Source organism: Lycium ferocissimum, chromosome 2, assembly GCF_029784015.1.
Source record: "Lycium ferocissimum isolate CSIRO_LF1 chromosome 2, AGI_CSIRO_Lferr_CH_V1, whole genome shotgun sequence".
Classification (NCBI taxonomy): domain Eukaryota; kingdom Viridiplantae; phylum Streptophyta; class Magnoliopsida; order Solanales; family Solanaceae; genus Lycium; species Lycium ferocissimum.
This window is the reverse complement of record NC_081343.1, coordinates 9,056,159-9,081,661: the sequence shown is the minus strand read 5'-3', so window position 1 is coordinate 9,081,661 and position 25,503 is coordinate 9,056,159.

The following is a 25,503-nucleotide window of genomic DNA, read 5'->3' as shown; positions in this document are numbered from 1 at the left end:
CGAGGCCCACTACTATTATCGAGGTTCATAGTTTTGTGGGTTTGGCCAGCTATTACTGCCGCTTTGTGAAAGTTTTTGCTGCTATTGCTTCAACTTTGACCAGATTGACTCAGAAAGATGTTCGCTTCCAGTGGTCAGATGATTTTGAGGAGAGTTTTCAAAAGCTCAAGCTTCTTTTGACTTCAGCCCCGATCTTAGCATTACACGTGAAGGGTAAGGATTTCGCAGTCTATTGTGATGCCTCTCATATGGGTTTGGGTGTTTTGTTGATGCAGGAGGGTAGAGTGATAGCTTATTCCTTCCATCAGTTAAAGATTCATATGAAGAATTACCCTACCTATGATTTAGAGTTGTTGGCCGTGGTCTTTGCTTTGAAGATTTGGAGGCACTATTTGTACGGTCCATTGTGAGGTTTTCACTGATCACCGTAGTCTTCAGTATGTGTTTACCCAAAGAGATCTTAATCCAGGCAGCACCAATGGATGGAGCTCCTGAAGGACTATGACATCTCTATTCTTTATCATCCCGGGAGAGCCAATGTTGTGGTTGATACCTTGAGTCGCAAGGCAGTGAGTATGGGGAGTTTAACTCGTTTGATTGTTTTCGAGCGTCCGTTTGCCATGGAGGTTCAGACTCTGACCAACAGTTTTGTTCGTCTTGATATTCCGATTCCAGGAAGGGTTTTGGCTGTCGTAGAGGCGAGGTAATCTTTATTAGATCAGATCTATACTCATCAGTTTGAGGATGCTTAGTTGAGCAAGATTTGAGATAGAGTTTTAAGGGGTGAGGCCAAGGAGGCCATGATTGATTCTGGGGGCATCTTGAGGATTAAGGGACGCGTATGCGTTCCTCGTGTTGGTGATTTGATTCAGTTGATCTTGTCTGAGGCTCATAGTTCTTGATATTCCATTCATCCGGGGGTGACTAAGATGTATCGTCAATTGAGGCAGGACTATTAGTCGCGTCGGATGAAAAGGGATATAGCTGATTTCGTAGCTAAGTGTGGAAAATTTCAGCAGGTAAAGTATGAGGACTAGCGACCCGGCTGTGTACTTCAGAGGATACCCATTCCCGAGTGGAAGTGGGGGAGGATTGCCATGGATTTTGTTGTGGGTCTTCCGAAGACCCTGGGTAAGTTTGATTCTATTTGGGTGATAGTTGATCGGCTGACTAAGTCCACTCACTTTGTTCTGATTTAGGTTTCTTATACCACGAAGAAGTTAGCCAAGTTATACATTCGGGATATTATGAGGTTGCGTGGGGTTCTTATTTCTGTCGTATCTGATCGGGGTACTATCTTCGCTTCTCGATTCTGGAGGCCTTTTCATGAGCAGTTGTGTTATATCCCGCAATTTCGCATATTCGAGAAGTTTGAAATAATTTCGACTTGTAAGAAATAAGGCTATGTCTCTATTTTATTTAGTGCAAGTGTGATGCTCATGAAATATTGATGTGGAAATATGGAAGAAGGCCGAGGGTAGAATTGGAATTTCGGAACAAGATTAGTTTCGGGGATTATAAAATATGAACCTAAAGGAGATTGGGCTAAAAAAAAAAAGAAAAATGGAGGCCCAAAATTTGGAGGGTGGCCGGCCATGGGTTGGCCCAAGCCCATGATAATTAGTCATGTGATTAGTCACATGACTAATTAATATAAGAGGATGATTATGAGTGATCATCCGAAGTTTCAAGAGACCAAAAGAAGAGCAAAAAAAAAAAAAAAAAAAAGAAGAAGAAGAGAGCAACGGCCAAGAGAAAGAAAAGAAAAGAAAAGAAAAAAAAAATTCCAAGCTCTTCAATCTTGATCCAAAGATTTGTTTCTTCATGAATTACTACTAATGTTTCTTTTATGTTATGGAAGAATTATAAATGTTGTGATAAGTGGAATTGAATGAACATCATGGAATTGGGGTGTGTGTAGTGTGAGCCGTGTATATGTGTGTGTGTATGTGTGGCCGTGTGGTGCCTCATGTGTAGGAGAATTGATTGAATTTGTTTAGTATGTTAATTGTGTTGTTATGACCTTGTGAAGTAAATGGAAGGTTAATGGTTCAAGTTGGCATGGAAATCCATTGTTAAGTTGTTGTAGGGAATTATATGATTTTGTTCTAGTTTTATGTAAACATGGAAATGAAATTGTCAAGATGCAAATTATGATGATTGTTGATGAAATTGGAAGATGGAAACATGCTATGAATATGTATGTTAAAGACTAAAAGTTTTGGATGCATTATGGCTTTGGTGGAAAGTTTGTATATTTTGTGAATATTTTGTAGAAATGATATGAAATGTCTCCGAATTGTATTTGAATGGTTTTGGATTAGTAAATAAATATGAGAACGTTGACATAAAGTTGGAAGTGTGAAGTTGGAATGGGAGTTATTGTATAATGTAGAAAAGAAGAACCTTTATGTTAGAATGTATTTTGTTGTGATTCTTGATGTTGTGGTGTTGCTTTGAGTATTGTGTTGATGAATTTAGCTTGAGTTAAATCTCGGGGATGTTGTATGTATAGGGGAGATGCTGCCCAAATTTTTGTAGAAGAGTATAAGTTAAGATTCAAGTTCTAAAGGCTTGAAATTGCTAATTGGTAAACATGACCATTTGTAGATTTTGGAGCAAACGGGATTTGAGTTTAAGCGAGCATAAGGCGCCCATAAGGTATGTAAAGCCTACCTTTTCTCCATTTGGCATGTCCTAGTCATACTAGGTTAAGATCGGAACCTCGGGGATAATTGCGCTCTTGGAAATCCGAGTTTGATTTTGAGTACTATTCATTCAGCGCATTTGAACTACAATCTTTACATTTGGTTGAAAGAATGCGTAAACCTCCATAACTTCTGCAAATGTATCCGAATCGCTCCGAAACTTTCATAGATGACTTTAGGGATCCTATTGTTTGCAAGTCATGTCCGCCGCCTCGACTTGACCTGAGGTGGGCCCGCAAGTCCCGAGAATTCCCTTATTTGGTTTGTTTGTCTCATTTTCGTATGATAGGAAAATGAAACGTTTGCCTATGACTCTAAGGTCCGTTTGAAATGTCCTATAATGTTATTTGAACGTTCTTCACTATGAATGATACTAAATTTTCCGAGAATGATCTACGATGTATTTTTTTGAAAAATGGATAACTTAAGAGTCCGTGACTTTTGTATATTAATTCTGATTGACTCGATACTTACTTTGAGCTTTCTGGTACTAATGTATATGTATATGAAATTATGTGTCGAGTTCTAGAATTTGCTTTTAATATGCATACGGTTTCTGCACTACTCTGTTCGTGCCAATGATTATGATTTCGTTCGCTGGTACCCGGGCCGGTTTTGTGATCGTGCGCATTATGATATATTTGGCAGTATGATGTGTTACGGTTTCTGAGACCTCGCCATAGGGCCGGTTACCGTTTATGGTGTTATGATGTGATATGGCATCTGATATGTTCTGATGATATGATATGTATGATGTTATGATGTGTTCGGAGATGTACGGAGATTTGAAAACTTCTGGAGTATGATGTGTTGTGGCACCAGCGTCGGGGGTGACCACGTTCCTGAGCCCTATGCATGATTTTTGTTTACTTGCATTTTAACGTTGGTATTCCGCACAGGTTTGATCCTCGCTACTCGTATTTGTTTCTCGTATGTTCGACTCCCATGGTTTGGATTACCGTACCTTCGCTTTTACATACTCGCACTTCTTCCATACCGACCCCTTTTCTTCGGGGCCGCGTTTCATGCCCGCAGTACGTACGCTCGGTTGGGCGATCCTCCGCTTAGGCTCCCTATCCTCGCTATTCGGAGTGCTCCCCTTGATCCGAGCCCATATTTGGTATATGTCTTTTGTTATGCATACTCGTACATTTGCTACTATTCGGGTACGGCGGGGCCTTGTCCCGTCATACGTTTGTCGGTTCTATGTGTACGTAGGCACCGTAGTCATAGTTGTGGGTCATGGGTCATGTCCGTTTGTGTGTGATTATGATTTGCATCCTTATGCGGCCCCGTATGCGACTATGGCCAATATGGCCCATATATTTGTATATGTGTGTATATACCGGGCGATGTGCATTCCGCCTCTTTGCTTTTGATGTGATGATTAACGCACGGGCGACCGCTTAGGATAGCATTCGTTTCAGTACTTGTACGATGTCTGCTATCAGTTGCGATATGAACAATATTTATTAACTTTGATTCAGCCTTAATATGATGATCTGGTTCGTAAGCCTGTTTGGGTGCCTAAGTAGGGCACCAGTCACGGCCCACGGGGCTGGGTCGTGACAAAAGTGGTATCAGAGCGGTTTGTCCTCGGAATGTCTACAGGCCGTGTCTCGTAGAGTCTTGTTTATCGGTGTGTTGTGCACCACATCTATAAACAGGAGGCTACGGACATTTAGGATGTTACCCTTTCTTTGGATCTTAGATCGTGCGATAAAGGTGTAATGTTAGGATGGTTCCTCCCAATGAATTGCTGTGACTATAGCGAGGCTCCGAAAAGAGAGCGATTGCGTCAGTATTTTGGAAAAATTACTTCTGATCCTCTTCCTGCAGGTGATTGTAGATTGACAAAGGATGAAGAGGACGGCTTCCGACGATGGGGATGGGGGTGCTAAGAAGGCCCCTAGGATATCACCAGGACCGAGTAAGTAGAGCCCCAGCTACTCGATTGAGACAGACCCTTCGGAGAATCCCACGGAGGACAGTTATGATACAGATCCATCGGAGGACCCGGCTACAACTCCTCCGCAGTTTCGACCCCTAGAGCAGGATTCCACGGAGGGTGGCTATGATACGCATCCCGGAGGATCCGGCGATGACTCCTCCAGAGTTTCTTACCTCCACGGAGGAGGATAGTTATGACACAGACCCATCGGAGCATTCTTCTGGGACAACGGAGGAGGAGACTTCCGGGGATATGCCAGCTGCTCCTGTGATGGAGCACCATGTCAGACAGGCCACCTCGGGGAGTGCACGGACTACTCCCCGTCCTTTGTCCTCGTCATCGTGAACCGGAATCGCCCAGTTATCTATACTCCTCCCGATTCGGATGCGGGTAATAGCGGGAGCCGATAGGTGGGGGCCGGACGGATGAGGATGATGATGGACATATTTCTCACGGCGACTCCCGGTGTCGACCGAGATTGATCATTTATAAGTATATGAGTTTCCTAGAATTTCCTATGTGTGTGATTTCTGTAGAATATTATACAATGACGATTAACGACCCAGCGGTTAAGAGCAAGGGTGACTGAGGGGTCCCCGCCACCAGTATAAATCTAGAAACCCTAGACGGAAGTGAATATTGAAGATTCAGAAGGGCAGTATGGTAATTGTATGGTTTAGATCGGGGTGGGACCCGCTATGAGAACTGTCCGAAAATTTGTTAAGACCCCGATTTGCCCTAGAATTACGTGACAAAGGTCATGTGGGGGAGTGGACGTGACTATCCCAGCATTAAGACACTAAAATGCCTGAAAGTTTCGAGGTTAAGCGTGCTGGGGCCAGAGCAATTCTGGGATGGGTGACCCCCTGGGAAGTGTGCTAAGGTGATAAATGAAAGACGCATATCCATGGTATTATAAATGAATTGGGGTAAGATGTAAGGTAAATTGAGATGATATGTTAAGATAGGACTAGCTACGAAAATATGGTTGAGGTAGGCTAAACGGAGCGTGGCAGATTAAACGCGAAAGAAGGTGGAAGGTAGGGCACAAATGTTACCAAATAGACAGACCTTGATTACGCTACCAGCTAAGGTCGAAAAAGAAAATTCTAATGCGACGATATTTGGAAAGAAAGTGAGTGGGTAAAGGAACTCGGATGAGAATGTGGAAACATCGCGAACGGATGTGTGGTAACGGTACTTTTGCGGTAAGACAACGATTAGAGTGAGTAGTGAAACGTCGACAGGGAAATTTTCGTAAGTCACTAAAGCATTAATGAAAGTGGTCTGACTCTGACCATAATTCTGTATGTTATACTTCTGCGCCCCTGATTTTGATGAGGCTCTATCTATTATGCCTCTGTACTTCTGAATCTGATCACGTTTCGTCGATATACTTCGTACGTCCGACTCGATTACAAATCTGTCGATATATCTCCGTACGTCTAACTCGATCACGGATCTATCTGGCATACTTCTATACGTCTGGCTCTGATTACAGGTCTGTCCGGCATAATTCAATACATTTGACTTTGATCATGAACCCGTCCGATATGCTTCTGTGCGTCTGGCTCTAATTATGAATCTGTTTGATATAATGCGGGGTTACGATAACGTTGTAAGGAACTGAGAAGTGTGACAGGAGGTGAGAGATGTTGACGGCTAGGCTGAAAAGAAAGGGACAATAACATTGTTAAATATAGAAACAAGAGATATGCTGGGATAGAAAAAGCAGGAATCGGGGAACGAATGCCCTCATAAGTGATCCTAGTAAATACGGGTATGTAGTTGGCAAAAGGACCTCCCCGAATTACTGTGATATACTCCGAGGTTAATTTAACATTCGAGGACGAATGTTCTAAAAGGGGGGGGGGGGGAGGATGTTATATCCCGCAATTTCGCATATTCGAGAAGTTTGAAATAATTTCGACTTGTAAGAAATAAGGCTATGTCTCTTTTTTATTTAGTGCAAGTGTGATGCTCATGAATTATTGATGTGGAAATATGGAAGAAGGCCGAGGGTAGAATTGGAATTTCGGAACAAGATTAGTTTCGGGGATTATAAAATATGAACCTAAAGGAAATTGGGCTAAAAAAAGAAAAAGAAAAATGGAGGCCCAAAATTTGGAGGGTGGCCGGCCATGGGTTGGCCCAAGCCCATGATAATTAGTCATGTGATTAGTCACATGACTAATTAATATAAGAGGATGATTATGAGTGATCATGCATAGAAGTTTCAAGAGACCAAAAGAAGAGCAAAAAAAAAAAAAAAAAGAAGAAGAGAGCAACGGCCAAGAGAAAGAAAAGAAAAGAAAAAAAAATTCCAAGCTCCTCAATCTTGATCCAAAGATTTGTTTCTTCATGAATTACTACTAAATTCAAGATTCTCTACAAGGTGGTATAATTATTTTGGCAAGGAAGTGACTTTGGTGGCAAGTGGAAGAATTGAGAAAAGGTAAGAATTCCATGTTTTCTTTTATGTTATGGAAGAATTATAAATGTTGTGATAAGTGGAATTGAATGAACATCATGGAATTGGGGTATGTGTAGTGTGAGCCGTGTATATGTGTGTGTGTATGTGTGGCCGTGTGGTGCCTCATGTGTAGGAGAATTGATTGAATTTGTTTAGTATGTTAATTGTGTTGTTATGGCCTTGTGAAGTAAATGGAAGGTTAATGGTTCAAGTTGGCATGGAAATCCATTGTTAAGTTGTTGTAGGGAATTATATGATTTTGTTCTAGTTTTATGTAAACATGGAAATGAAATTGTCAAGATGCAAATTATGATGATTGTTGATGAAATTGGAAGATGGAAACATGCTATGAATATGTATGTTAAAGACTAAAAGTTTTGGATGCATTATGGCTTTGGTGGAAAGTTTGTATATTTTGTGAATATTTTGTAGAAATGATATGAAATGTCTCCGAATTGTATTTGAATGGTTTTGGATTAGTAAATAAATATGAGAACGTTGACATGAAGTTGGAAGTGTGAAGTTGGAATGGGAGTTATTGTATAATGTAGAAAAGAAGAACCTTTATGTTAGAATGTATTTTGTTGTGATTCTTGATGTTGTGGTGTTGCTTTGAGTATTGTGTTGATGAATTTAGCCGAGTTAAATCTCGGGGATGTTGTATGTATAGGGGAGATGCTGCCCAAATTTTTGTAGAAGAGTATAAGTTAAGATTCAAGTTCTAAAGGCTTGAAATTGCTAATTGGTAAACATGACCATTTGTAGATTTTGGAGCAAACGGGATTTGAGTTTAAGCGAGCATAAGGCGCCCATAAGGTATGTAAAGCCTACTTTTTCTCCATTTGGCATGTCCTAGTCATACTAGGTTAAGATCGGAACCTCGGGGATAATTCTGCTCTTGGAAATCCGAGTTTGATTTTGAGTACTATTCATTCAGCGCATTTGAACTACAATCTTTACATTTGGTTGAAAGAATGCGTAAACCTCCATAACTTCTGCAAATGTATCCGAATCGCTCCGAAACTTTCATAGATGACTTTAGGGATCCTATTGTTTGCAAGTCATGTCCGCCGCCTCGACTTGACCTGAGGTGGGCCCGCAAGTCCCGAGAATTCCCTTATTTGGTTTGTTTGTCTCATTTTCGTATGATAGGAAAAGGAAATGTTTGCCTATGACTCTAAGGTCCGTTTGAAATGTCCTATAATGTTATTTGAACGTTCTTCACTATGAATGATACTAAATTTTCCGAGAATGATCTACGATGTATTTTTTTTGAAAAATGGATAACTTAAGAGTCCGTGACTTTTGTATATTAATTCCGATTGACTCGATACTTACTTTGAGCTTTCTGGTACTAATGTATATGTATATGAAATTATGTGTCGAGTTCTGGAATTTAATTTTAATATGCATACGGTTTCGCACTACTGTTCGTGCCAATGATTATGATTTCGTTCGCCGGCACCCGGCCGGTTTTGTGATCGTGCGCATTATGACATATTCGGCGGTGATGTGTTACGGTTTCCGAGACCTCGCCATAGGGCCGGTTACCGTTTATGGTGTTATGATGTGATATGGCATCTGATATGTTCTGATGATATGATATGTATGATGTTATGATGTGTTCGGAGATGTACGGAGATTTGAAAACTTTTGGAGTATGATGTGTTGTGGCACCAGCGTCGGGGGTGACCACGTTCCTGAGCCCTATGCATGATTTTTGTTTACTTGCATTTTTACGTTGGTATTCCGCACAGGTTTGATCTGCTACTTCTGTATTTGTTTCTGTATGTTCTGACTCCAGTCATGGTTTGGATTACTGTACCTTCTGCTTTACATACTCGATTTCTTCCGTACGACCCCTGTTCTTCGGGGTCGCGTTTCATGCCCGCGGTACGGACGCTCGGTTGGGCGATCCTCCGGCTTAGGCTCCCTATCCCGCTATTCGGAGTGCTCCCCGATCCGAGCCCATATTTGGTATATGTCTTTTGTTATGCATACTCTGTACATTTGCTACTATTCGGCACGGCGGGGCCCCGTCCCGTCATATGTTTGTCCGTTCGTATGTCCGTAGAGGCTCGTAATCATAGTTGTGGGTCATGGGTCATGTCCGTGTGTGTGATTATGATTTGCATCCTTATGCGGCCCCGTATGCGACTATGGCCAATATGGCCCATATATTTGTATATGTGTGTATATCCGGGCGATGTGCATTCCGCCGCCTTTGCTTTTGATGTGATGATTCCGCACGGCGACCGCTTAGGATAGCATTCGTTTCGGTACTTGTACGATGTCCGCTATCGCCTGCAATATGAACAATATTTATTAACTTTGATTCGACCTTAATATGATGATCTGGTTCGTAAGCCTGTTTGGGTGCCTAAGTAGGGCACCAGTCACGGCCCACGGGGTTGGCTCGTGACAAGTTGGGTACCAGATTGGATCTCAGCACAACTTTTCACCCCCAGACTAATGGCTAGTCCGAGCGAACCATTCAAATGCTCGAGGACATGTTGGGAGCCTGTGTTATTAATTTTGGCGGTCATTGGGATCAGCACTTACCATTGGCAGAGTTTGCGTACAACAACAGTTATCATTCGAGTATTGGCATGACGCCTTTTGAGGCTTTATATAGTAGGAGGTGTAGATCTCCGATTGGCTGGTTTGATGGGTTCTAGGTTCGACCTTGAGGTATAGATTTGTTGAGAGAGTCTCTTGATAGAGTGAGAGTTATTCAAGCCAAGCTTTTGGCAGTTTAGAGTCGACAGAAGATGTATGCAAACCGAAAGGTCTGAGATTTAGAGTTTGAGGTTGAAGAGAAGGTTCTATTGAAGGTTTCACCCATGAAGGGTGTTATGAGGTTTGGGAAGAGGGGCAAGTTGAGCCCCAGGTACATTGGCCCATTTGAGATTGTTGACCGTATGGGCGATGTTTCTTATAAGTTAGCCTTGCCGCTTGGCTTGGCGGGAGTTCATCCGATTTTTCATGTTTCTATGCTGAAGAAGGACCACACAAACTGTACTTACATTGTTCGTTGGGATTCTATATTACTTGATAAGAATTTAACCTATGAGGAGGAGCCTATTGCGATCTTGGATAGGCAGGTTCGGAAGTTGAGGTCAAGGGAGATTGCTTCTGTGAAGGCGTAATGGAAGCATCGTCATATTGAGGAGGCTACTTTGGAGACTGAGTCTGACATGTGTAGCCGATATCCCCAGTTGTTCATTGATTCAGGCACTTCCTCGTTCTTGTCCCTTCTTCGCTCGAGGACGAGCGATGGTTTAATTGGTATTTGATGTAATGAGCCGTTTGGTTGTTATAGTCTTTCCGACACTTTTGCCGCTTTCATTTTTGACCCGAGGGGACCGTTGACACGATTCTCGAGGTGTCTAGATTTGATTCGAGCAACTTTTTGTAAAATTTGGGTTTAAAGCGAAAAAAGTTGACTCAAAGTTGACTTTTGGGTAAACAGAAATTTTTCAAAAATTCATCGATTTTGAGAGGTCTAGATGGTCATTTAGAACTTGTATGTATATCTTATTCGGTTCCCAATGCACTCGAATGCATTTTGGGACTTGGGTTGAGAAGTTGGAATTGAGGTATCGGGGGTTGACTCGGTCAACGAGGCCTCCATGGGTAATTCTGAGGCTATGAGCATGTTCGTAGCATGTTTTTATGTGTGTCTGTGTATGTGGTTTGTAAGCAGATAGCCTCAGGAATTAGTCAGAAATTCGAGTTGAAGTGTGAAACTTGGGAAAGTTTTTGGTGTCTAGTGCCCACTTTGGTGGCACCAGCACCGCGGTAGCGGTACCGCTGAAGCGGTCACCCTGCCGCTGAAGAGGTCTGTACCAATTGGGAATGATTACTGCAGCGGTCATGGGACCGCTGGGGCGGCACCGTTGAAGCGGTATGGTGTCGCGGAAGTAGGTGACGAGCAGTTAGTTCATTAAATGAAGTGTTAAAAGCCATTAGTCTATCATTTATTACCATTTCGAAATTTGAGCTTTTGGGAACTATTCTAGAGGATTCTTGGTGGTAAGTCCTCCTAACCTTCTTGCTAATTCATTATCCCTAATCATCTTAGAATTCCTGTTTCCTTGTTAGTTCCTTAGTAATGGAAGATAAAAAGTGGATTTAATGGATATTCTATCTAGGCTTTTTAATGATGAAATTGATTGGGTTTATGCTAGATTATGATGTATCTAAGGTTGTTAATCATATATCTCTCATTATTAGTGTTGAATTCTTGAATCTAAGAGTTAGGGTTTATACCCAAAACTGAGGGTTTTGCTTGAATTTCGAAATTGGGTGAATGCTTGAGTTAATTTAGCAATTAGTTGATGGGTTTTGATCACCTGGTGTTTAATTTGATATTTTACCCTCGAATTTCCCGTTTTGATCTTGTGGGCCCCGTTTCCCCAAATTCTAGGGTCGGATTTTGACCTAATTTGAATAATAGCAATATAGGTATCGATCTTCATGATTTCTAATCTAGATTTTGAATATGCCTAGACTTTCTTGATCTTGAGGCTCAACGAAAGGGGAAAGCTAAGGAGTGATTGTTGGTGTTTTGCTGTTCGGCCATCCAGGTAAGTTATGGCTTACCCTTGATGAGACTTCGTGTAGCGAAGCATATATTTAGATTATATTGTCGGAGAAAGCTTGTAAACCTTCGGGTATGAAGTTGGGTTGGATATTGTCTTAGGTTGGGCCCTGTTGTGTGATTGATGTTAGCCACCCTGTTGTGTTGTGATTTGATTTGTTCTATTATTGTGGGCTTGATGCCGCATAGTGATAGTAGATATTGGAGACTATAGATCTATTTTGTCCATGAGATTTTGGTACCTCACTTGTTGACGTGGTTACGAGCATAGTATTCTATATGACTTGTGTAGTCTTTCATGATATGGTTGGCATACCCATGCTTGGTACTTGTGATATTGATCTGATTATTGTTGTTGATTCATATATCGCACGCATTCTCACCTCTTATGATATATTGTTGATACTTGATGATACACTGTGATGAGCTAAGCTCAGTTTGCATGAGAGTGATGTAAGAAGTCTGATATCCGATGATTGTCCCGGAATCGTGGATTGTGTGCGAGTGATGTGAGAAGTCCGATATACGATGGTTGTCCCGGAATCATGGATTGTGTGGAGTGATGTGAGAGTCCGATGTCCAATGGTTGTCCCGGAATCGTGGGTTGAGTGAGTACATAGACTTCCTGGGTTCCCCATGGGTTGTGCTACTGGGATGTTGATACTTCCGTCCGGAGTACATGTGTACACAGCATTGCATTTGCATTCTTACATCATTGCATTGCATTGCATTATGGCTTATATTGTGACGATCTGGTGTTTTACTTGTGATGTTGGTTTCAGATTTGATATGTTGAGACTTGGCACACTTGGGTTTAGATGCTTCTACCTAGGTGATGACGTGTACTTGGTTCCGATTATGTTTGACTTATACTTGTTGATTTATTTGCCTATCTTGCTTTATTGTCTGAATTATGTTAGCTATACTTAGTCGGCCGATGATACCTACCGATCGTGGTTTGTACTTGACTCGCACTTGCTTTGCATTCTTTTATGAATGCAGAGTTCTAGGTTAGATCAGCTTCCGTCTCCCGTGGCTGATAGTCGCTATCAGTACAGCTTTGAGTATCCAGGGTGAGCACGAGACGTTCGCTGCGTGGAAGACTCCTCTTATTTATGTCTTATTTTTCCATTCTAAGATATATACAGATATGATGTATTATTATTATCTTTCCAGACTTAGCTAGATCCTCTTGTATGAATTAGACCAGACCCTGGGTGTATTTCTTTGTTTCTGCACTTACTCTATATTATTACCGTCAGACTTACGTGATTATTTCTCTTTCGCTTAATTGATCTTTTTATTTACACCTTTATTATCATTGGGTTGAGGGTTCGCTTATCGAGGTGGGAAAGGTAAGTGCCCGCACGGCTTAAATAACTTGGGTCATGGCAAATCCGTGAAGTATCACAATATACAGTAAAACCATGTCTCTCCACAGGTAAGGTCAAAATCAAAGCCATAGTGAACAAAGTCTTAAGCCTTTGAAAGCTCACCTCACATTCGTCTGAACATTGAAAGGCCACATTCTTCTGAGTCAATTTAGTTAAAAGGGATGCTATGGACGAAAACCCCTCTATGAAATGTTGATAGTAACTAGCGAGGCTAATGAAACTCCAAATCTAGATGACCAAAGTAGGTCCAACCCAATCATGAGCCACCTCAATCTTCTTAGGATCCCCCATAATACCATACTTGGACACTATATGTCCCAAAAACGCCATTGAACTATGCCAAAATTCACACTTCAAAAATTTGGTATAAAGTTGCTTCTCTTTCAAAATCCCAAGCACAATTCTCAAATACTGCTCATGATCCTCTCTACTAGATAGTATATCAAGATGTCATCAATGAAGACAACAACAATGGAGTCCAAATACGGCATGAATACACCATTCATGAAGTCCATAAAAGATGTCAGGGCATTAGTCAGCCAAAAAGACATAACTAAAAACTCACAATGACCATAACTGGTCTTTTAAGCTGTCTTAGGGATATTCTCCACACTAATCTTCAACTGATGATAACCGGATCTCAAGTCAAAAGAAAATCGAGCACCCTGAAGATAATCAAATAAGTCATCAATGCGAGGGTTGGGATACTTGTTCTTGATTGTAACCTTGTTTAACTATCGATAATCAATACACATATGCATAGTCCCATCCTTCTTCTTCACAAATAGCACAAGAGCACCCTAAGGGGAAACACTCAGTCTAATGAAACGCTTACTCAACCAATTGCTCCTTCAACTCAGCTGGTTCCATCTGATATGGCGGAATAGAAATGGGCTTAGTAGTCGACTCTATGTCAAGGCAGAAATCAATATCCTGATCGGGTTGGACACCCTACAGATCTGTCAAAAACACCTCAGAGAACTCAATCACTATTGGTACTGACTCAAGAAGAGGTGTATAGACACTCGTATCCTGAACATAGGCTAAATAAGCCAAAAATTGCTTCTCAACCATTTGTTGAGCTCTAAGAAAAGATATAACCCTCTTTGGTGCGTGACTCAAACCTAGGAACTCCTTGCATGACAAACGTAATTATCTTGCCATGATAGTCCAAGATCGCATGATAAAAGGACAATCAATTTAGGCCTAAAATAACATTGAAATCTCCATATCTACAATCATCAAATCATCCTAAGTATCATATCCCATCAACGTAGCCACAAAGAATCGATACATTCGATCCACCACCACGCAATCACCAACAGCATTAGAAACACTAACAGGCGTATCAAGTGAATCACATAACATATTCGAAACCAAAGCAAAATAAGTAGACACATAAGAGTATGTGGAGTCCGGATCAAATAATGTCGTAGACGATCAATGACAAACTAAAATAGTACCAGTAATAAATGCATCAGAGCCTTTACCTCTGGCCTGCTTGGAAATTCATATCATTGAGCATGTACACCCTCGGAATGAGAACCTCCAAGGCCACCACCACGGCCTAACTCCGCCACCACGGCCTAACTCCGCCACCACGGCCTAACTAAGTACCACTTCTGCCAGAATGTGAACCACCCCATCCACTCTGTGCACTGCTTTTAGCTGGCTGTGATGCCCCATAGGTAAAGAACCTTGGGAACATGAGTGTGGTAACTCTGCCTAATTCTGGGGTAGTCTCTTATGAAATAACCTATATCACAACACTCATAACATCCCCGACATGCTATAGTATGCTAAAAAGAGCTAAAATAATCTGAATGACCACCTTGACCTGTGGGCCTGGAAGTAGAACCCTGGGAATCTAGCCCTGAACCATGCCTATGCGCACCATGACCTGAAGATCAACTGCGCCGAACTCGAATTCTTTTGAAATGGTCTGCTAAAATAGGGCCATAACCTCTCTCATGGCGGCCCCTACCTCCCGATGAGGTACTGCCATAACTGCCAGAACTGCACGATTCTTTCCTGCTCTCTCTTAAAACTTCTGATGCCTAATTGTCTCAACCTCCCTAGTGGCATCCACCACTTTCTGAGAAGTACCTCCTGAAGCTGCTACCTATGCCTCGACGACACGAAGGGAATAAGTCATCTCCCTAACAAATATCTGAATCTTCTTAGTCTCATCAGGCAGAATCGTTAACGCATGACATGACAAGGCAAGAAACCTCATCTCATACTCCGTCACAGATATCTCATTCTGCTCTAATTTATCAAACTACTCCCGCCTGTCTCTCTCACACTACAGGGGACAAACTTCTCCAAAAACAGTCGAGTAAACTCAACCCAAGTAAGTGGTGAGGTGACCCAGCTAGCCTATCTCAACAATAACCCTGCACCATTGCTTGGCAGAACCGATCATCTGAAAATTTGTAAAATCAACATTGTTGACTCAGCCAACCCTAAATTGTGTAGCTTCTCATGACAACTAACTAAGAACTTATAAGCATCATCATCGGGATGTCCATCATATTTTGGTGGCTTCATCTTCTCAAACCTGTCGTACCTCTTCTGCTCTTCTGCAGCCATAGTGGGCTGAACAACTGGTCGAATAACAGTACCCGAAACTGCCAAACCTGAAAACTGAAGAGCCACAACAATAGCTGGTTGTGCCCTGGGCTCCAAAACCCTGCAAAGAACCAATATATCGGGAGACTGAGCTCCAATTCATGTCCAGGAACCCTCTAGAGTAGCCGGTAGTATGCCCGGCTAGGCCACACCGTCAATGAAGCTTAAAATACACACCAAAGTGTCCTAAAGCACAGGAGTAGCAATGAATCCAGCAGGTATCTAGGCGGTTCCAACCTCGTCCGCTTGAACCGGCTCCTTCTCCGGAACATTCTCTAGGTCTAAGACACATCCCTAGTATGGGCCTGAGCAGCTGCTGGTGCTTGACCACTGGCTGGTGTAGCAACACGAGCTCTAGCCTTGCCTCGCCCCCCACTTCTAGGAGCAACCGTCACCGGCAACGGCACGGTGTAGGTACGGCTCCCCGGCCTCCCAGCTATGACCAATAATATCCTCACCATCTGTGAAAGAGTGAAACAAAAAAAAAAAAAACTCTTCGAATCCATTACAACCAAGTATACATGATAAGGAATGAAAGGTTAGAGTTTTCCTAAATGTCCTATAGCCTTTCAAAGATACGTACGGATCTCATCATATCGATCCACAAGACTCTACTCGACATTGTTATTGTACTTGTGAGACCGGTAAACTTAAAACTCTAATACCAATTTGTGACAACCCAATTTCCAAAGCCTTGAAGGCACCTACACCCCTTCCCCCACCCCCGGTAGGTGAGCTATCCACAAAATAAAAGAACACAATATATAGTAGAAGCATATGGAAGAATTGTGAATTCAAAAACCGAAGCAAGCATATATAGGGGAATAACCTCTATATCGGCACTCCAGTCAAACTCCAACAACTCATTAATGCTCATCATGTTTAGAAACATCTCTTCCTCAATGGGAATGTTATTGACATTAGATCTTTTAAATCAAAGAGGTGATAATCTATTTTAAGATTTAGATATATTTTGCTCGCGCTGCTGGTAAGTGAACAGAGAATACACAAATAAACTTTAAGATACCTTGAAAATGTTAGTAGAAAAATACAATAGCAATGATCATTAAAGCTAAAACAATCACTGCAGAATTCTTTAATTGTTGTAGAAGTTACTATGACAATGTACAAGAACGATTTGGCCCTCACATTGTCATAGTAACTTCTACAACTTTCTAGTATGGTGTGAAAGAAACGTTTAAAGATTACTTTAAACAACAGATTGCTTTGTCTAATAAATCCTAAGCGTAAAACTCTAGTTCTTAAATTCGTTTAATGAGTTTTTGGCTTCACCACTATCTCTTTTTCATACACAAAATAATCCATCATTCGTTTGGGGTGCAACTTTTGTAAAAGGGGTGAAAGAACACAAATGGTGTTATAGTTGTTGGTGATGACACAAGATCTTTCTCTCCTTAATTAAAGGTTTCAAAATTCGAATTTTGAAATGAAGATATTTTTTTAATTGGCATAACACACACATACTTGACGCGAACCCAAATTAGTTGATTAATATCTTTTGTTTGATTCCACCCCTCCCTATTGTCTTCATTTATGTGCTTTAATTTCTTTCTTTCTTTCTAAACTATTGTATGTCATATAAAATTATGCTCGATGTCAACCCGTTGTTGTTGTTTCGTAAGATGAATATGCTAAGACACATTTAGGATCAGTTGTGGACCAGTCACTAAAGGAGTCAAAAAAAAAAAAATGTATTGTTTGAGAGTTGAACTTGGAACGTCAAGGTAAAATTTGAAGCCCCTTAACCACTGAGCCAACCTCTAGTCTTGTGTTCAAAGGATTCAAAATCTATATATGTACATAAAATATATAAAAAATTACCTTATCTATACTGCATAATTTTTTGCCGAAGGGGCTTGGGTGAACACCCTCACCCCATCCTAGATCCGCCTTGTTTAGGCTATATAAGAGGTTCCAAGAAAGCATCAACTAACACACAGAATGTATTGTGGATGCTCTATAATTTGACTATACGATTGTATATGTCAACTTACATGAAATTAAGTTATTTTAAAACTTAAAATATTATTGCGTTTTATGTAATATGACAAGAAATGCTTAAAAAGTCTTTTTTTTTTTTAAAGAAATATTAATAATAAAGTAGGTAAAGATAACGACAGCTTAAATTTCACTTACAAAAGTTAATAAAAGTTGAGAAATGATTCGTTGTTGCTAATAAAAAAATGAAACAATATTACAATTCACTCCTCCTTTTTAATAATTTCTATATTTCTTTGTTTTTCTCTACTCTTCCATTTAGGGTGTGTTCGGTATGGAGGAAAATGTTTTCCTAGAAAATAAGTGAATTTCTTACTTATTTTTCTCATGCTCATTTGGTTGATAGAAAACGTTTTCTAGAAAATACTCATCCAAACCTCACCAACTCCAACCCAACCCCATACCCCCCGACCCACACCCCACTCCCACCCACCCCTACGCCCCCACCCTCCATTTTTTGTTTGATTTTTTTTTTTTTTTTGTATTTTGCACCCCAACCACTCCCGTTACCCATACACCCCCCCCGGCACCCTACCCCGCACCCCCTCCCCCCAAAACAATTTTTTTTAAGTTTTTAATTATTTACCACACCAACCCCCCCCCCCCCCCCAAACCCAACATTTTTTTTTGAAGTTTTTTATTGTCTTTTGCGGGTTTCTACACTCCCATACACCCCCACGCCCCCGCCCCCCCAATACCCCATCACCCCCTCCAAAAGTTTTAATTTTTAACCACGCAAACATTCAATTTTTATAATTGTCAACTTTGTTTCAATTTGTTTTTTTTTTGGAGGGGTGGGGTGGGTGCAAAAAACCAAAACAAATGTCAAAACTTTTTTTTTCAAAAAAAAAAAAAATTGGGGGGCGGGGGGTATGGTGCGGCGTGGGGTGGGGTTAGGGGGTGCAAAAAACCAAAAAAAAATGTCAAAACCTTTTTTTCAAAAATATTAATTTTTGGGGGGGGGTGGGGGGTAGGGGTGGGGGGGGGGGAGGGGTAGGGTGCGGGGTGGGGTGGGGTGCAAAAAAAAAAGTTGACTTTTTTTTTTTTTTTCAAAAAAAATATTTTTTTGTGGGGAGGGGGGAGGGGGGGGGAGGGGTGGGGTGCGGGGTTTGGGTAGGGGGTGCAAAAAATAAAAAATAATGTCAAAACTTTTTTTTCCAAATTTTTTTTTATTTTTGGGCCGGGGAGGGGGAGGGATGGGGTGGTGGGTGGGGGTGGGGTGGGTGGTGGGTTGGGTGGGGGGTTGGGGTTTGGTGGGTGGGGTTGGGGTTGGGTGGTTGGTGGAATGAACTTGTGAACTTGTTTTCCCTACTTTTATTAGGGAAGTCATTTTCCCCAATTTTGAGGAAAATGTTTTCCAAAAGAAAATGTTTTCCTCCATACCGAACACACCCTTATAGTCAACTTTTAAATATAATCCGAGTTCAAAATAAAGAAATATCCAATTTCAAAAGATCGCAATCCATAAAATAAACAGATAAGTAAGTTATTCAATTTCCATGTTTGGCCAGTATTCCATAATTTATATTCACCATAAAAAATATGAGTAATAAATTAATAGTATTTCAAATTCATATAATCTTAAAAAAAATCAAATTCTTCATATACCAATTTCTCTCCCACTTCTTCATGTCTCTTCTCAGTATTTTGATTTGAATCAATCCAACATATTACTATGATTTATTGAACTCTAGTGATCTTTTCACTTAATTTGATCGCAAAAGGCTGCGAATTTCAATTAAAATCAAAATATCCGTGAAAATTATCGCCTGAAAAATTCTAAAGCAGAGCATTTTTAGTGATTCATGTGAGTTAACGGTGTATGGGAGACAACAACTATTGAGGTCGGCGCCGATAGCGACAGTGAAGAAAAATTATTTTATTCATAAACTCAATGATCCTCTGGATGCTCTCTAGAATCTCCATAATATCTATATTTTTGTCTACTATATGAGAATAGCTAGATTCAATAATAATAATAATAATAATAATAATAATAATAATAATAATAATAATAATAATAATAATAATAATAATAATAATAATAATAATAATAATAATAATAATAATAATAATAATAATAATAATAATAATAATAATAATAATAATAATAATAATAATAATAATAATAATAATAATAATAATAATAATAATAATAATAATAATAATAATAATAATAATAATAATAATAATACAAAATCTACTTTATCTCAAAACAGGAAAATATATTCTTATACAATTAAGACTATAAATTTTATTTATACCTGAATTAAAATATCAAATCATTACCAAAATTTTGATTTCCTATGCCTCTGAATTATTATTTCCAACAGATAGTGATGACGAAAGAGGAGGAGAAGAGAAGAGGACACAAAAGAATACGAGAAGCAGCGAGAAGGACAACTGCGGAGTTCCTGATGGTATGTTGTTGTTGCCCCTGCATGGTGCTGCACACCCTTCACCTGGCTCTGTACAAAGTTCCGGCAGGGCCATGTCGGAAAGCATGGAGGTTTAAGAAGAATTTGAAGAAGAAAAACAGCAAAAACATCCACTACGAGAAAAAAGATATTTAGCAACAATTTTTTTTTGATTGTCATAGATTGATTATTGTTGCAAAAAGCACTTTTGGCAACAAAAAAAATTTATCGTGTAAACTTTTCCCAACGGCTGTTATTGCAACGGCGTGCAACAACTTTTTTTTTTGTTGCCAAAAGTACTTTTTGCAACAATAATCAATACTATGGCAACAAAAAAGTTCATTTGCCAACAATAAAACTAAGTTGTTGCCAAATATTAAATTTTTTGTTGCCATTTCTATACTTTCTTGTAGTGATCAACGATTCTCCCGATTTTTACTACACCAACGATGATAAGGATTGTTCCAATGGCGGCGCAACGAAGACGTCATAGGCGATGATAATTATGACAGAGTATCAAATGGAACAACTAAATTCGAAATGGAGATGTGGGACCAATTTCACGGTCGAGCTCGATTTGGAAGGAGCTCATCTCAATGGGAAGAAGAAGAAGAAGAAGAAGAAGAAGAACATTAATGATCCAGGGGCGGCTTAACAAAATTGGTGGCCTAAAGCTAAATTTTTTGGATTATCTTGTTTTTATATTTGGGCAGATGTCTGTCGAATGTCACATAAATCAGGACGGAGTGTGATGACCCGCCACGTGATCATGCCACCTAGGAGCCACGTGGAACTATTTTTGCCATGTAGGAAGCTTATGTGGATGCTTACATGGAAAGGAGGCTAGCTTATGTGAGAAGGTTCTAGAGAAATATGGAGATTTCTCATGGAAGACTTTAGAACCTTATGGAATTGCATAGAAAGTACTTGGAATAATCTAGTTGTGTCGAGATTTCTAGAATAGGGGCTTATTTGTAAATATGTAGGGACTTATATAATAATTATTATTTACATACTAGTCCCTAGGTGAGTAGTCTAAATAGGAGGGTCATTCATTTGTAAACCATCAAGCAAAAATCAAACAAGTCTTCTATAATAAAAAGCTTCCTTCTAGCAAATTTCTCTTGTCTTTCTCAATTACTATTCCCTTAGCGATCTTGAGTATAGTAATCTAGGCTGACTTGGCATAGCAAGATCGTGAGCAAGTTGTGCAAGAACGTGAGCGAGTTGTCCAGTGCCGCACGTACGCTTAGTTGAAGACTAAGGATGTGACAACGTGGTATCAGAGCGAAGGTTACGACTAAGGGAATGGCAAACAATGGAGAAATCAACACTATTAAAACCCAAGATAACGTCATCCAGGACGCTGCTGGCAAGAACGGCCATAACAAAAAGAGGAATGTTGCCAACAAGAGCCAGGAGGTGCTGCTAGTGGTTGTGCCAAATAAGGGCTTAGTGCCAAATAAAGGGCTTACATCCCAAGAACCATCTACCACTGAGGCGAGCGAGGATGACGTGGAGTTCCTGTCCGAGGATGTCTTGCTCGGTAAAGAGTGGATTATGAAGGTTAATGTGGGGATGGACGCCATCGACATATTTGGCCAACATTTGGGCAAGGTGGAGGGCACTCTTAACGTTCTTGAAGGTCATACTCTTGAAGAAATTGAAAGCATCCGAAATGACTTGGAGGGGCGTATGCAGGCTGAGATTGGGGTAAAGCAAACCATCACTGCCTTAGAATGCAGACTCATGGAGGCTTTGAGTACTATCGATGCCATGAAGGCAAAGATAGTGGCACTCGAAGAGCAGGTGAACGTTAGTGTGACCAAGGCAGCTAACAATATTGTCGTGATGAGGGAGGCTAAGATTGAGGCTCCCTAGCCACTAGTGTTCAAAGGGGTTCGTGATGCACAAGAGGTGGAGAACTTTCTTTGGCACTTGGAGAACTATTTCAGGCATGGAAAAGTGAGGGACGATGAGACCAAGATCAACACCGCTGTGTTGTACCTATCAGATATTGCCATGCTATGGTGGAGAAGAAAGGTCGCCGATGCTGAGAGAGGTCTATGCACAATTAGCACGTGGGACCAGTTCAAGAACGACTTCAGGCGACAGTTCTTACCAAGTAATGTCTTGTACGAGGCAAGGTGCAAACTTAGGGAGTTGAAGCAAACAGGGAGCATACGAGACTATGTCAAGGAGTTCACCACCCTTATGATTCAAATTCCCAACCTCACCAATGATGACTTATTGTTTCACTTTATAGACGGGTTACAAAATTAGGCTAAGCAGGAGTTGCAATGCCGTCAATTCGCAAACATAGACCAAGCCATAGTGGAGGCCGAGTCTTTGATGGACTTCAGGCATGACAAGCATGAAAAAGGACAAGGCAATGAGTCAAGGGGTAGCGATGCCAAAGGTGGGGGAGACCGTGGCGAGAGCAGGGAGTCGCAACAACCATACTCCAAGACTCAAAATGCGAACAAGTTCGACGGTAAAAAGTCAAGTGGCCGTCAAGGCTATGCCGAAAAGAAGCCGCAAAACGAGAAGAAGGGACGCTACTTATGCGCAGGGCCGCATAGCTTCAAAAATTGCCCTGACCTGAAGAGCCTTAGCGATATGGTGCGTGAAAGTCACGAGTAGACGTAAGGACAGAGTACGAGAATCGCACAGTTGGGGATGATTAGACTATGTGGCGCTGTCACGAAGCAATATAGTCAAATCAACAATAATAAAAACCAGTACTTGGATCTCACCATCAATAACAAGCCGGCTCATGCACTGGTAGACACTGGGGCGACTCATAATTTTGTGACCGAGGCCGCAGCGAAGAGACTAGAGTTGAAGCTTGCTCCAATTAACACACTCGTCAAGACCGTGAATGCTAAGCCAGAAAATTCTCGTGGTGTAGCCAATGGAGTTGGTGTCAAATTGGGAGATTAGAAAGGTACGACAAACTTTACCGCCACTACTATGGATATCTTTGACATTGTTTTGGGGTAAGAATTCTTTACACATTGCCACGCGATGATTGATCCGTACCTCCAACGTCTCTTGGTCATTGAGCGAGAAGGCGCTTGCATGGTGCCTACAGTGAGTATGTCGCATGGACAGGGCCATGCACAACTTTCAGCTATGCAGCTTGTCAAGGGACTCAAGAAAGAGGAGACAACATTCATGGCAACCATAACAAGTTTGGAGGAAGATAATGACACCCAAGAGACACCGCCGCCTTGGATAAATAATTTGCTCGAAGAAAACAAAGATGGTATTTCCGAAGAGCTACCTAAGAGCTTGCCTCTTAGGCGTGAGCTGGATCACAAGATTGAGTTGGAGCATGAACCGGGAAAGGGTCAAGTCATGCACCGATTACCATCACCGCCTCACACGATAGGGAGATTGAAGCTATCATTGACTACCAGGCCAGGCGGAAATAAGGGCAAGAAGCCACTGCCAGTTTCCTCATCCATTGGAAGGGGAAATCACCGGAAAAGGCCACATGTAAACGATACAAAGACTTGTGGCAGTTTAAAAACAAGAGTCGAGAGTTTAAGCAGTAGCAGTGCGCCGCGGTCGTCGCAACATCAGGTGGCGGAGAGTGTGATGACCCGCCACGTGATCATTCCACCTAGGCACCACGTGGAACTACTTTTGCCATGTAGGAAGCTTATGTGGATGCTTACATAGAAAGGAAGCTAGCTTATGTGAGAAGGTACTAGAGAAATATGGAGATTTCTCATGAAAGACTTTAGAACCTTATGGAATTGCATGGAAAGTCCTTGAAATAATCTAGTTGTGTAGAGATTTCTAGAATAGGGGCTTATTTGTAACTATGTAGGGACTTATATAATAATTATTATTTACATACTCGTCCCTAGGTGGGTAGTATAAATAGGAGGGTCATTCATTTGTAAACCATCAAGCAAAAATCAAACAAGTCTTCTATAATAAAAAGCTTCCTTCTAGCAAATTTCTCTTGTCTTTCTCAATTACTATTCCCTTAGCGATTTTGAGTGTAGTAATCTAGGCTGACTTGGCATAGCAAGATCGTGAGCAAGTTGTACAAGAATGTGAGCGAGTTATCAAGTGCCGCACGTACACTTAGTTGAAGACTAAGGATGTGATAGGAGGGAATATAAATTTTTGGGCCTTCAATATTAAGATCCTAAAGCAATTGTTTTAGTGCCCTTCCCATTGAACCGGCCCTACGATGATCATAAGGTAGGATCACTGGAAACGGGCGGAGATGTGGGACCTGTTTATGGTGTTGCTGGATTTGGAAGAAGCTCATCTCAAAGAAAAGATTGAAGAAGGCTAATAGGGGTAAGAAATGGAAATAGTAACTAATTCAAGGACTGATGAGTAAGAGAAAAACCGTTACAAGCCTCAACTGACAATCAAATACTTACGATACTATACCTCAACTGAACTAAAATTCTATGTGCAGTTCTTAAGTTCAAGTACAAATTTTATTCATTCTTCATTAATAGAAGAAGTTTTGAGTGAGTGATTTTCATATTTGAAGCATTGATGATGTATTTGTGAATTGTAGTAAATTTGCTATAAAAGTAGAAAGGAATTTGACGTTATTGATTACTTTTCCCCCTCCTTTTTTGAGGAAAAAGACTTGCAAATAAATACAATTAATTTGTATATACGACAGTGGTGCAAACTGCAAAGAGGTGGTGAAACTGTTTTTTTTCCTTCTTGACGTTTACCACGTTGTTATTGTGTAAAATGAAGAGCAAAAGGTTAAATTTTCTCCTGATTTATGCGAAATGTCACATGTTAAATATCGATATTATCCATACTAGTGTTAGAACCCGCGCGATGCGTGGCCAATATTAAAGAAATTTAATCATATACATTATTATTTTATTTGTGTTTTAGCACATTAATTTAACTACTTTTTTTTTTTTTTTAAATGTTACTGTCATTTTGGTTTCTTTATGCAATATACTCCAAACTAAAAGGTTTTTGAAATTAAATACTACGCGTCACAAAAATTAATATAATAGTTGCTTTTAGATATAATAAAGTTATAACTCAAAGACTAGTGTTGGTGAGAAAGTAATGTTGGAGTTATGTTACACCTCGGAAATTTTCGGACTTGTTGCCTTGTGGATGGGCTAATATGAGCTTAAGGTGATTATGAAATCCTTACGAGATTAAGGAAGGTATTAGATAACTTAAGGAGCATACCATAAGATATTGAAGTCATACGAATATGTGAAATTTAGTTTGTTGAAAGTTATGAAATATAAGTCGTGTTCGAAAAGGTTTTCGCTATAATTGAGCTAATGGTTA